A 15534-nucleotide genomic window follows, 5' to 3' on the forward strand; every position below is an offset into this window, starting at 1 on the left:
CATACCATAGGCTAGCTTATAGGGTTTAGCCTCTACGATCTCGTGGTAGATCAACTCTTGTAATACTGATATCATCAAGAACAATCAAGCAGGACGTAGGTTATTACCTCCATCAAGAGGGCTGATGTCTACTACACAACCTTCTTATTGTAGACGTTGTTGGGCCTCCAAGTGCAGAGGTTTGTAGGACAGTAGCAAATTTCCCTCAAGTGGATGACCTAAGGTTTATCAATCCGTAGGAGGCGTAGGATGAAGATGGTCTCTCTCAACCAACCCTGCAACCAAATAACAAAGAGTCTCTTGTGTCCCCAACACACCCAATACAATGGTAAATTGTATAGGTGCACTAGTTCGGCGAAGAGATGGTGATACAAGTGGTATATGGATAGTAGATAATAGTTTTTTAAATCTGAAAATATAAAAACAGCAAGGTAACGAATGATAAAAGTGAGCGTAAACGGTATTGCAATGCGTTGAAAAAAGGCCTAGGGTTCATACTTTCACTAGTGCAAATCCTCTCAACAATAATAAGATAATTGGATCACATAACTATCCCTCAACATGCAACAAAGAGTCACTCCAAAGTCACTAATAGCGGAGAACGAACAAAGAGATTATGGTAGGGTACGAAACCACCTCAAAGTTATTATTTCCAATCAATCCGTTGGGCTATTCCTATAAGTGTCACAAACAGCCCTAGAGTTCGAACTAGAATAACACCTTAAGACACAAATCAATCAAAACCCTAATGTCACCTAGATACTCCAATGTCACCTCAAGTATCCATGGGTATGATTATACGATATGCATCACACAATCTCAGATTCATCTATTCAACCAACACAAAGGGCCTCAAAGAGTGCACCAAAGTTTCTACCGGAGAATCACGACGAAAACGTGTGCCAACCCCTATGCATAGGTTCATGGGCAGAACCCGCAAGTTGATCACAAAAACATACATCAAGTGAATCATGTGGTATCCCATTGTCACCACAGATACGCACGGCAAGACATACATCAAGTGTTCTCAAATCTTTAAAGACTCAATCCGATAAGATAACTTCAAAGGGGAAACTCAATTCATTACAAGAGAGTAGAGGGGGAGAAGGAAACATAAAATCCAACTATAACAACAAAGCTCGCGATACATCAAGATCGTGCCAAATCAAGAACACGAGAGAGAGAGAGAGAGAGATCAAACACATAGCCACTGGTACATACCCTTAGCCCCGAGGGAGAACTACTCCCTCCTTATCATGGAGAGCACCGGGATGATGAAGATGGCCACCGGAGAGGGATTCCCCCTCCGGCAGGGTTCCAGAACGGGTCTAGATTGGCTTTCGGTGGCTACGGAGGCTTCTGGCGGCGGAACTCCCGATCTATTGTGCTCTCCGATGTTTTTAGGGTACGTGGGTATATATGGGTGAAAGAGATACATCAGGGGAGCCATGAGGGGCCCACGAGGGTGGAGGGCGCGCCCTAGGGGGGTGGGCGCGCCCCCCTGCCTCGTGGCTCCCTCGTTCCTTTCCTGACGTGCACTCCATGTTTTTCCGGTAGCTTTCCTTCCAAAAATAACTTCTCTAGTTGGTTCCTTCCCGTTTCTGCTCCGTTTGATATTCCTTTTCTTCGAAACACTGAAATAGGCAAAAAACAGCAATTCTGGGTTGGGCCTCCGGTTAATAGGTTAGTCCCAAAAATAATATAAAAGTGGATAATAAATCCCAATATTGTCCGAAACAGTAGATAATATAGCATGGAGCAATCAAAAATTATAGATACGTTGGAGACATATCAGCATCCCCAAGCTTAATTCCTGCTCGTCCTCGAGTAGGTAAATGATAAAAATATAATTTTTGATGTGGAATGCTACTTGGCATAATTTCAATGTAATTCTTCTTAATTGTGGCATGAATATTCAGATCCGAAAGATTCAAGACAAAAGTTCAATATTGACATAAAAATAATAATACTTCAAGCATACTAACCAAGTAATCATGTCTTCTTCAAAATGACATGGCCAAAGAAAGCTATCCCTACAAAATCATATAGTCTGGCTATGCTCCATCTTCCCCACACAACGTATTTAAATCATGCACAACCCCGATGACAAGCCAAGCAATTGTTTCATACTTTTGATGTTCTCAAACTTTTTCAATCTTCACGCAATACATGAGTGTGAGCCATGGACATAGCACTATAGGTGGAATAGAATGGTGGTTGTGGAGAAGACAAAAAGGAGAACATAGTCTCACATCAACTAGGTGTATCAACAGGCTATGGAGGTGCCCATTAATAGATATCAATGTGAGTAAGTAGGGATTGCCATGCAACGGATGCACTAGAGCTATAAGTGTATGAAAGCTCAACAAAAGAAACTAGTGGGTGTGCATCCAACTCGCTTTCTCACGAAGACCTAGGGCATTTTGAGGAAGCCCATCATTGGAATATACAAGCCAAGTTCTATAATGAAAGATTCCCGCCAGTATATGAAAGTGACAACATAGGAGACTCTCTATCATGAAGATTATGGTGCTACTTTGAAGCACAAGTGTGGTAAAAGGATAGTAGCATTGTCCCATCTCTCTTTTTCTCTCATCATTTTTATATATATTTTTATTTGGGCCTTTCCCTTTTTTTATGGCCTCTTTTTCTTCTTCTTTTTTGGGGGGCTTCTTTGGCCTCTTTTATTTATTTATTTTCATCCGGAGTCTCATCCCGACTTGTGGGGGAATCATAGTCTCCATCATCCTTTCCTCACTGGGACAATGCTCTAATAATGATGATCATCACATTTTTATTTACTTACAACTCGATACTTAGAACAAGATATGACTCTATATGAATGCCTCCGGCGGTGTACCGGGATGTGCAATGATGCATGAGTGACATGTATGAAAGAATTATGAACAGTGGCTTTGCCACAAATACGATGTCAACTACATGATCATGCAAAGCAAGATGACAATGATGAAGCATGTCATAATAATGGAACGGTGGAAAGTTGCATGTCAATATATCTCGGAATGGCTATGGAAATGCCATGATAGGTAGGTATGGTGGCTGTTTTGAGGAAGGTATATGGTGGGTTTATGGTACCGGCAAAAGGTGCGCGGTACTAGAGAGGCCAGCAATGGTGGGAGGGTGAGAGTGCGTAAAATCCATGAACTCAACATTAGTCATAAAGAACTCACATACTTTATGCAAAAATCTATTAGTTATCGAAACAAAGTACTACGCACATGCTCCTAGGGGGATAGATTGGTAGGAAAAGACCATCTCTCGTCCCCGACCGCCACTCATAAGGAAGATAATCAATAAATAAATCATGCTCCGACTTCATCACATAACGGTTCACCATACATGCATGCTACGGGAATCACAAACTTCAACACAAGTATTTCTCAAATTCACAACTACTCAACTAGCATGACTCAAATATCACCATCTCCATATCTCAAAACAATTATCAAGTATCAAACTTCTCATGGTATTCAATGCACTCTATATGAAAGTTTTTATTCTATCTCTCTTGGATGCCCATCATATTAGGACTAAATTCATAACCAAAGCAAATTACCATGCTGTTTAGGACTCTCAAAATAATATAAGTGAAGCATGAGAGTTTATCTATTTCTTCAAAATAAAACCACCACCGTTCTCTAAAAGATATAAGTGAAGTACTGGAGCAAATGACAAACTACTCCGAAAGATATAAGTGAAGATCAATGAGTAGTCGAATAATTATTCAACTATGTGAAGACTCTCTAACATTTAAGAATTTCAGATCTTGGTATTTTATTCAAACAGAAAGCAAAGCAAAATAAAATGACATTCTAAGAATGGCAAATATCATGTGAAGAAGCAAAAACTTAGGATCAACCGAAACTAACCGATAGTTGTTGAAGAAGAAAGGTGGGATGCCAACCGGGGCATACCCAAGCTTAGATGCTTGAGACTCCTTGAAATATTATCTTGGTATGCCTTGGGCATCCCCAAGCTTGAGCTTTTGTGTCTCCTTAATTCCTCTCATATCACGGTCTCCCTAAATCTCAAAAGCTTCATCCACACAAAACTTAACAAGGACTCGTGAGATAAGTTAGTATAAACCATTGCAAAAACCTTATCATACTCTACTGTAGAAAATCACTAAAATTATTATTCAACATTGCATACTAAATGCCTCTGCATATTTAATAGTCCTATCCTCAAATAGAATTATTAAAGAAGCAAACATATGCAAACAATGCAAACATAACAGCAATCTGCCTAAACAGGATAGTCTGTAAAGAGTGCAGCAAGATCCATACTTCCCTAAATCCAAAAATTATTAAAGAAAATTCCCACTGTAGTAAATTTATCAGAGATTAATATGCAAAAGTTTTCAACATTTTATCACATTCTGAATTTTCTAGGGAATTATTGCAACAGCGGTAAACTTTTTGTTTTCAAACAGCAACATGAAGACTTGTAACATAGGCATAGTAAAGGCTATCAATGCCACTTTTATTGAAATAAAAGATGCAAAACACTGTTCTAAATAATAGCAAGAAAATTCTAACAAAATAAATTGACACTCCAAGCAAAACACATATCATGTGGTAAATAAAAATATAGCTCCAAGTAAAGTTACCAATGAATGAAGACGAAAGAGGGGATACCTTCCAGAGCATCCCCAAGCTTAGGCTCTTGGTTGTCCTTGAATATTACCTTGGGGTGCCTTGTGCATCCCTAAGCTTAGGCTCTTTCCACTCCTTATTCCGTAGTCCATAAAATCTTTACCCAAAACTTGAAAACTTCACAACACAAAACTTAACAGAAAAATCGTAAGCTCTGATAGTATAATAAAATAAATCACCACTTAGGTACTATTGTGAACTCATTCTAAATTCATATTGGTATAATATCTACTGTATTCCAACTTATCTATCGTTCATACCCTCCGATACTACTCATAGATTCATCAAAATAAGCAAACAACACATCAAAAACAGAATCTGTCAAAAACAGAACAGTCTGTAGTAATCTGGATCAAACATATACTTATGGAACTCATAAAATTATCAAATAAATTTCTGGACGCGAGGAATGTATCTATTAAACATCTGCAAAAAGAATTAACTAAATAGCACTCACCAAATAAATATGGCAGCAGTTCTCGTGAGCACTAAAGTTTCTGTTTTTTACAGCAAGCTTAACAAGACTTTCCCAAGTCTTCCCAACGGTTCTACTTTGCACAAACACTAATTAAATGAATAAAACCACATATAAACAGAGGGTAGATGAATTATTTATTACTAAACAGTAACAAAAATTAAGGAACAAAAATAAAATTGGGTTGCCTCCCAACAAGCGGTATTGTTTAATGCCCCTAACTAGGCATGATGATTTCAATGATGCTCACATAAAGGATACGAATTGAAACGTAAAGAGAGCATCATGAAGAATATGACTAGCACATTTAAGTCTAACCCACTTCCTATGCATAGGGATTTTGTGAGCAAACAACTTATGGGAACAGTAATCAACTAGCATAGGAAGGCGGAACAAGCATAACTTTAAAACTTTAAGCACATAGAGAAGAAACTTGATATTATTGCAATTCCTACAAGCGTATGTTCCTCCCTCATAATAATTTTCAGTAGCAACATGAATGAATTCAACAATATAACCAGCACCTAAAGCATTCTTTTCATGATCTATAAGCATAGAAATTTTATTACTCTCCACATAAGCAAGATTCCTCTCATTCCGAATAGTGGGAGTATCATAAGAGACTCGAATACTATAAATTGTTTCCACATTAAAAGAGTAATGTTCAGAAAAAGGGGAATCATAATCATGACAAGTTTTATAAATATAATCATCACTACTTTTTATAGCATATGTATCATCACAATAATCATCATTAGTAGGAGGCATGCTATCATCATTATAAATTTGCTCATCAAAACTTGGGGGACAAAAAATATCATCTTCATCAAACATAGCTTCCCCAAGCTTGTGGCTTTGCATATCATTAGCATCATGGATATTCAAGGAATTCATACTAACAACATTGCAATCATGCTCATCACTCAAATATTTAGTGCCAAACATTCTAATGCATTCTTCTTCTAGCACTTGAGCACATTTATCGGAATCCTTATTTTCAAGATAGATATTAAAAAGATGAAGCATATGAGGTAACCTTAATTCCATTTTTTTTGTAATTTTATTTTATAAACTAAACTAGTGATAAAACAAGAAACTAAAAGACTCGATTGCAAGATCTAAAGATATACCTTCAAGCGCTAACCTCCCCGACAACGGCGCCAGAAATGAGATTGATGTCTACTACACAACCTTCTTCTTGTAGACGTTGTTGGGCCTCCAAGTGCAGAGGTTTGTAGGACAGTAGCAAATTTCCCTCAAGTGGATGACCTAAGGTTTATCAATCCGTAGGAGGCGTAGGATGAAGATGGTCTCTCTCAAGCAACCCTGCAACCAAATAACAAAGAGTCTCTTGTGTCCCCAACACACCCAATAGAATGGTAAATTCTATAGGTGCACTAGTTCGGCGAAGAGATGGTGATACAAGTGGTATATGGATAGTAGATAAGAGTTTTTGTAATCTGAAAAATATAAAACAGCAAGGTAACGAATGATAAAAGTGAGCGTAAACGGTATTGCAATGCGTTGAAACAAGGCCTAGGGTTCATACTTTCACTAGTGCAAGTCCTCTCAACAATAATAACATAATTGGATCACATAACTATCCCTCAACATGCAACAAAGAGTCACTCCAAAGTCACTAATAGCGGAGGACGAACGAAGAGATTATTGTAGGGTACGAAACCACCTCAAAGTTATTCTTTCCAATCAATCCGTTGGGCTATTCCTATAAGTGTCACAAACAGCCCTAGAGTTCGTACTACAATAACACCTTCAGACACAAATAATTCAAAACCCTAATGTCACCTAGATACTCCAATGTCACCTCAAGTATCCGTGGGTATGATTATACGATATGCATCACACAATCTCAGATTCATCTATTCAACCAACATAAAGGACCTCAGAGAGTGCCCCAAAGTTTATACCGGAGAATCACGACAAAAACGTGTGCCAACCCCTATGCATAGGTTCATGGGCGGAACCCGCAAGTTGATCACCAAAACATACATCAAGTGAATCACATGGTATCCCATTGTCACCACAGATACGCATGGCAAGACATACATCAAGTGTTCTCAAATCTTTAAAGACTCAATCCGATAAGATAACTTCAAAGGGGAAACTCAATTCATTACAAGAGAGTCGAGGGGGAGAAGAAACATTAGATCCAACTATAATAGCAAATCTCGCGATACATTAAGATCGTGCCAAATTAAACACATAGCTACTGGTACATACCCTTAGCCTCGAGGGAGAACTACTCCCTCCTCGTCATGGAGAGCACCGGGATGATGAAGATGGCCACCAGAGAGGGATTCTCCCTCCGGCAGGGTGCCTAAACGGGTCTAGATTGGCTTTCGATGGCTACGGAGGCTTCTGGCGGCGGAACTCCCGATCTATTGTGCTCTCCGATGTTTTTAGGGTACGTGGGTATATATGGGTGAAAGAGATATGTCAGGGGAGCCACGAGGAGCCCACGAGGGTGGAGGGCGCCCCCCATGCCTCGTGGCTCCCTCGTTCCTTTCCTGACGTGCACTCTAAGTTTTTCCCGTAGCTTTCCTTCCAAAAATAACCTCTCCAGTTGGTTTCATCTTGTTTCGACTCCGTTTGATATTCCTTTTCTTCGAAACAATGAAATAGGCAAAAAACAACAATTCTGGGTTGGGCCTCCGGTTAATAGGTTAGTCCCAAAAATAATATAAAAGTGGATAATAAAGCCCAATATTGTCCAAAACAGTAGATAATATAGCATGGAGCAATAAAAAATTATAGATACGTTGGAGACGTATCAGCATCCCCAAGCTTAATTCCTGCTCGTCCTCGAGTAGGTAAATGATAAAAACAGAATTTTTTGATGTGGAATGCTACCTGGCATAATTTCAATGCAATTCTTCTTAATTGTGGCATGTATATTTAGATCCGAAAGATTCAAGACAAAAGTTCAATATTGACATAAAAATAATAATACTTCAAGCATACTAACCAAGTAATCATGTCTTCTTCAAAATAACATGGCCAAAGAAAGCTATCCCTAAAAAATCATATAGTCTGGCTATGCTCCATCTTCACCACACAACGTATTTAAATCATGCACAACCCCGATGACAAGCCAAGCAATTGTTTCATACTTTTTATGTTCTCAAACTTTTTCAATATTCACGCAATACATGAGTGTGAGCCATGGACATAGCACTATAGGTGGAATAGAATGGTGGTTGTGGAGAAGACAAAAAGGAGAACATAGTCTCACATCAACTAGGTGTATCAACGGGCTATGGAGGTGCCCATTAATAGATATCAATGTGAGTAAGTAGGGATTGCCATGCAACGGATGCACTAGAGCTATAAGTGTATGAAAGCTCAACAAAAGAAACTAGTGGGTGTGCATCCAACTCGCTTGCACACAAAGACCTAGGGCATTTTGAGGAAGCCCATCATTGGAATATACAAGCCAAGTTCTATAATGAAAGATTCCCACCAGTATATGAAAGTGACAACATAGGAGACTCTCTATCATGAAGATTATGGTGCTACTTTGAATCACAAGTGTGGTAAAAGGATAGTAGCATTGTCCCTTCTCTCTTTTTCTCTCATCATTTTTATATATTTTTTTATTTGGGCCTTTCCCTTTTTTATGGCCTCTTTTTTCTTCTTCTTTTTTGGGGGCCTCTTTGGCCTCTTTTATTTATTTATTTTCATACGGAGTCTCATCCCGACTTGTGGGGGAATCATAGTCTCCATAATCCTTTCCTCATTGGGACAATGCTCTAATAATGATGATCATCACACTTTTATTTACTTACAACTCAAGAATTAAAACTTGATACTTAGAACAAGATATGACTCTATATGAATGCCTCCGGCGGTGTACCGGGATGTGCAATGATGCATGAGCGACATGTATGAAAGAATTATGAATGGTGGCTTTGCCACAAATACGATGTCAACTACATGATCATGCAAAGCAAGATGACAATGATGAAGCGTGTCATAATAACGGAACGGTGGAAAGTTACATGGCAATATATCTCGGAATGGCTATGGAAATGCTATGATAGGTAGGTATGGTGGGTGTTTTGAGGAAGGTATATGGTGGGTTTATGGTACCGGCGAAAGTTGCGCGGTACTAGAGAGGCTAGCAATGGTGGGAGGGTGAGAGTGCGTATAATCCATGGACTCAACATTAGTCATAAAGAACTCACATACTTATTGCAAAAATCTATTAGTTATCGAAACAAAGTACTACGCGCATGCTCCTAGGGGGATAGATTGGTAGGAAAAGACCATCGCTCATCCCCGACCGCCACTCATAAGTAAGACAATCAATAAATAAATCATGCTCCTACTTCATCACATAACGGTTCACCATACGTGCATGCTACAGGAATCACAAACTTCAACACAAGTATTTCTCAAATTCACAACTACTCAACTAGCATGACTCTAATATCACCATCTCCATATCTCAAAACAATTATCAAGTATCAAACTTCTCGTAGTATTCAATGCACTCTATATGAAAGTTTTTATTATATCCCTCTTGGATGCCCATCATATTAGGACTAAATTCATAACCAAAACAAATTACCATGTTGTTTAGGACTCTCAAAATAATATAAGTGAAGCATGAGAGTTCATCTATTTCTTCAAAATAAAATCACCATCATGCTCTAAAAGATATAAGTGAAGTACTATAGCTAATGACAAACTACTCCGAAAGATATAAGTGAAGATCAATGAGTAGTCGAATAATTATGCAACTATGTGAAGACTCTATAAAATTTAAGAATTTCAGATCTTGGTATTTTATTCAAACAGCAAGCAAAGCAAAATAAAATTACATTCTAAGAATGGCAAACATCATTTGAAGAAGCAAAAACTTAGGATCAACCGAAACTAACCGATAGTTGTTGAAGAAGAAAGGTGGGATGCCAACCGGGGCATCCCCAAGCTTAGATGCTTGAGACTCCTTGAAGTATTATCTTGGGATGCCTTGGGAATCCCCAAGCTTGAGCTTTTTTGTCTCCTTAATTCCTCTCATATCACGGTCTCCCTAATTCTCAAAAGCTTGATCCACACAAAACTCAACAAGGACTCGTGAGATAAGTTAGTATAAACCATTGCAAAAACCTTATCATACTCTACTGTCGCAAATCGCTAAAATTATTATTCAACATTGAATACTAAATGCCTCTGCATATTTAATAGTCCTATCCTCAAATAGAATCATTAAAGAAGCAAACATATTCAAACAATGCAAACATAACAGCAATTTGCCTAAACAGGATAGTCTGTAAAGAGTGTAGCAAGATCCATACTTCCCTAACTCCAAAAATTATGAAAGAAAATTCCCACTGTAGTAAATTTATAAGATCTTAATATGAAAAAGGTTTTAACATTTTATCACATTCTGACTTTTCTAGGGAATTATTGCAACAACGGTAAACTTTCTGTTTTCAAACAGCAACATGAAGACTTGTAACATAGGCATAGTAAAGGCTATTAATGCCACTTTTATTGAAATAAAAGATGCAAAATATTGTTCTAAATAATAGCAAGCAAATACTAACTAAATAAGTCGACGCTCCAAGCAAAACACATATCATGTGGTAAATAAAAATATATCTCAAAGTAAAGTTACCGATGAATGAAGACGAAAGAGGGGATGCCTTCCGGGGCATCCCCAAGCTTAGGCTCTTGGTTGTCCTTGAATATTACCTTGGGGTGCCTTGGGCATCCCCAAGATTAGGCTCCTTATTCCGTAGTCCATCGAATCTTTACCCAAAACTTGAAAACTTCACAACACAAAACTTAACAGAAAACTCGTAAGCTCCGTTAGTAAAAGAAAATAAATCACCACTTAGGTACTATTGTGAACTCATTCTAAATTCATATTGGTATAATATCTACTGTATTCCAACTTATCTATGGTTCATACCCTCCGATACCACTCATAGACTCATCAAAATAAGCAAACAACACATCGAAAATAGAATCTGTCAAAAACAGAACAGTCTGTAGTAATCTGGATCAAACGTATACTTCTGGAACTCATAAAATTCTCAAATAAACTTTTGGACGTGAGGAATTTATCTATTAAACATATTCAAAAATAATTAACTAAATAGCACTCTCCAAATAAAAATGGCATAAGTTCTCGTGAGCGCTCAAGTTTCTGTTTTTTACAGCAAGCTTAACAAGACTTTCCCCAAGTCTTCCCAACGGTTCTACTTGGCACAAACACTAATTAAATGCATAAAACCATATCTAAACAGAGGGTATATGAATTATTTATTACTAAACAGGAACAAAAAGCAAGGAACAAAAATAAAATTGGGTTTCCTCCCAACAAGCGCTATCGTTTAACGCCCCTAGCTAGGCATGATGATTTCAATGATGCTCACATAAAGGATAAGAATTGAAACATAAAGAGAGCATCATGAAGAATATGACTAGCACATTTAAGTCTAACGCACTTCCTATGCATAGGGAATTTGTGAGTAAATAACTTATGGGAACAATAATCAACTAGCATAGTAAGGCAGAACAAGCATAACTTTAAAACTTTAAGCACATAGAGAGGAAACTTGATATTATTGCAATTCCTACAAGAGTATGTTCCTCCCTCATAATAATTTTCAGTAGCATCATGAATGAATTCAACAATATAACCAGCACCTAAAGCATTATTTTCATGATCTATAAGCATAGAATTTTATTACTCTCCACATAAGCAAGATTCTTCTCATTCCGAATAGTGGGAGTATCATAGGAGACTCGAATACTATAAATTGTTTCCACATTAAAAGAGTAATGTTCAGAAAAAGGGGAATCATAATCATGACAAGTTTTATAAATATAACCATCACTACTTTTTATAGCATATGTATCATAACAATAATCATCATAAGTAGGAGGCATGCTATCATCATTATAAATTTGCTCATCAAAACTTGGGGGACAAAAAATATCATCTTCATCAAACATAGATTCCCCAAGATTGTGGCTTTGCATATCATTAGCATCATGGATATTCAAGGAATTCATACTAACAACATTGCAATCATGCTCATCACTCAAATATTTAGTGCCAAACATTCTAATGCATTCTTCTTCTAGCACTTGAGCACATTTATTGGAATCCTTATTTTCATGATAGATATTAAAAAGATGAAGCATATGAGGTAACCTTAATTCCATTTTTTTGTAATTTTCTTTTATAAACTAAACTAGTGATAAAACAAGAAACTAAAAGACTCAATTGCAAGATCTAAAGATATACCTTCAAGCGCTAACTTCCCCGGCAACGGCGTCAGAAATGAGCTTGATGTCTACTACACAACCTTCTTCTTGTAGACGTTGTTGGGCCTCCAAGTGCAGAGGTTTGTAGGACAGTAGCAAATTTCCCTCAAGTGGATGACCTAAGGTTTATCAATCCGTAGGAGGCATAGGATGAAGATGTTCTCTCTCAAGCAACCCTGCAACCAAATAACAAAGAGTCTCTTGTGTCCCCAACACACCCAATACAATGGTAAATTGTATAGGTGCACTAGTTCGGCGAGGAGATGGTGATACAAGTGGTATATGGATAGTAGATAAGAGTTTTTGTAATCTGAAAAATATAAAAACAGCAAGGTAACGAATGATAAAAGTGAGCGTAAACGGTATTGCAATGCGTTGAAACAAGGCCTAGGCTTCATGCTTTCACTAGTGCAAGTCCTCTCAACAATAATAACATAATTGGATCACATAACTATCCCTCAACATGCAACAAAGAGTCACTCCAAAGTCACTAATAGCGGAGAACGAACGAAGAGATTATGGTAGGGTACGAAACCACCTCAAAGTTATTCTTTCCAATCAATCCGTTGGGCTATTCCTATAAGTGTCACAGACATCCCTAGAGTTCGTACTAGAATAACACCTTAAGACACAAATCAATCAAAACCCTAATGTCACCTAGATACTCCAATGTCACCTCAAGTATCCGTGGGTATGATTATACGATATGCATCACACAATCTCAGATTCATCTATTCAACCAACACAAAGGACCTCAAAGAGTGCCCCAAAGTTTCTATCGGAGAATCACGATAAAAACGTGTGCCAACCCCTATGCATAGGTTCATGGGCGGAACCCGCAAGTTGATCTCCAAAACATACATCAAGTGAATCACGTGGTATCCCATTGTCACCACAGATACGCACGGCAAGACATACATCAAGTGTTCTCAAATCTTTAAAGACTCAATCCGATAAGATAACTTCAAAGGGGAAACTCAATTCATTACAAGAGAGTAGAGGGGGAGAAGAAACATAAGATCCAACTATAATAGCAAAGCTCGCGATACATCAAGATCGTGCCAAATCAAGAACACGAGAGAGAGAGAGAGATCAAACACATAGCTACTGGTACATACCCTCAGCCCCGAGGGAGAACTACTCCCTCCTCGTCATGGAGAGCACCAGGATGAGGAAGATGGCCACCGGAGAGGGATTCCCCCTCCGGCAGGGTGCCGGAACGGGTTTAGATTGGCTTTCGGTGGCTACAGAGGCTTCTAGCGGCGGAACTCCCGATCTATTGTGCTCTCCGATGTTTTTAGGGTACGTGGGTATATATGGGTGAAAGAGATACGTCAGGGGAGCCACGAGGGGCCCACGAGGGTGGAGGGCACACCCTAGGGGGGTGGGCGCGCCCCCCTGCCTCGTGGCTCCCTCGTTCCTTTCCTGACGTGCACTCCAAGTTTTTCCGGTAGCTTTCCTTCCAAAAATAACTTCTCCAGTTGGTTTCATTCCGTTTCGACTCCGTTTGATATTCCTTTTCTTTGAAACACTGAAATAGGCAAAAAACAACAATTCTGGGTTGGGCCTCCAGTCAATAAGTTAGTCCCAAAAATAATATAAAAGTGGATAATAAAGCCCAATATTGTCCAAAACAGTAGATACTATAGCATGGAGCAATCAAAAATTATAGATACGTTGGAGACGTATCAAGGGCTCGAACCTGCGTAAACGTCGTGTCCCCTGCCCCCTGTTACCATCCGCCTTAGACGCACAGTTTGGGACCCCCTACCTAATATCCGCCGGTTTTGACACCGACATTGGTGCTTTGAGTTCCACTGTGCCGTCACCGTAAGGCTAGATGGATCCTTCGATCATCGGTAATGATGTGGTCCAGGATGAGGTTTTCCTCCCCGGACAGATCTTTGTATTCGGCGGCTTCGCACTATGGGCCAATTCGCTTGGCCATCTGGAGCAGATCAAGAGCTACGCCCCTGGCCATCAGGTCAGGTTCGGAAACTTAAACTACACTGCCGACATCCGCGGAGACTGGATCTTCGACGGATTCGAGCCCATGTCAGGTGCGCCGCACAATCACGACGAGCATGACGTAAATCTACAGTCGGATAGTGTTCGGGAGATCACATCTACAACTACTCCGGCCCTCAATCCGGAGCAAATTGCGCCATCCAAGGATGGAGGGATAGACCCCGCCATAGAGGCCGCACTCTCAGTGGCGATGGAGCCGGATAGTGACTTCACCCCTTACGAGAGCCGTGTCGCCGAACCACTGGATTTGTCTCCGGCCACGGACTCCGAGCCGCATGCATCCGTGCCTATTGAATCCGACTGGGCATCGATCATGGATTTCACCTCCGCGGATATCTTTTAGCACTAGCCTTTCGGCGATGTGCTAAATTCATTAAGGTCTCTGTCCTTGTCAGGAGAACCTTGGCCGAACTATGTCCGGCTAGAATGGGATGCGGACGACGAAGAAATTCGCTGCCCACCCACCACCCACTTAGTAGCCACTGTCGACGACTTAACCGACATGCTCGACTTCAACTCCAAAGACATTGACGGCATGGACGAAGATGCAGGAGACGAACATGAACCAGTGCCCACAGGGCGCCGGACAGCCACTTCATCACATGATATATACATGGTGGATACACCCCAAGAAGGCAATGACGAAGAGACATCGTAGGATGGCCCCTCCAAGAAGCAACCCAAGCGCCGACGTCAGCGGCGCCGCTCTAAGTCCCGCAATAGCAAAAACAGCGATAACAGCGCAAGACAAAATAACACTCCAGTTGACTCCAGAGGAAACGACGACCACATTGCCCCGTCGTCAGAGCACGATGAAGCTACAAATGGCGAACATAGTACGGATCCGACGTCTGAACACGGCGACGCCGGGGATAAACCTCATCAAACCCCCTCTGGATAGGAAAACAGTCCGGACGAAGATGCACACATCATCCCGGAAACGCACTTGGAGCAAGAGAACCTCCGCAGAAGGCTTATTGCCACATCGAGGAGTCTGAAGAAGCAGAAGCAACGGCTTAAGGCCGCACAAAATACGCTCACCAGCAGGTG

The sequence above is a fragment of the Triticum urartu genome, chromosome 3 (assembly GCF_003073215.2).
Source record: "Triticum urartu cultivar G1812 chromosome 3, Tu2.1, whole genome shotgun sequence".
Taxonomy (NCBI): Eukaryota; Viridiplantae; Streptophyta; class Magnoliopsida; order Poales; family Poaceae; genus Triticum; species Triticum urartu.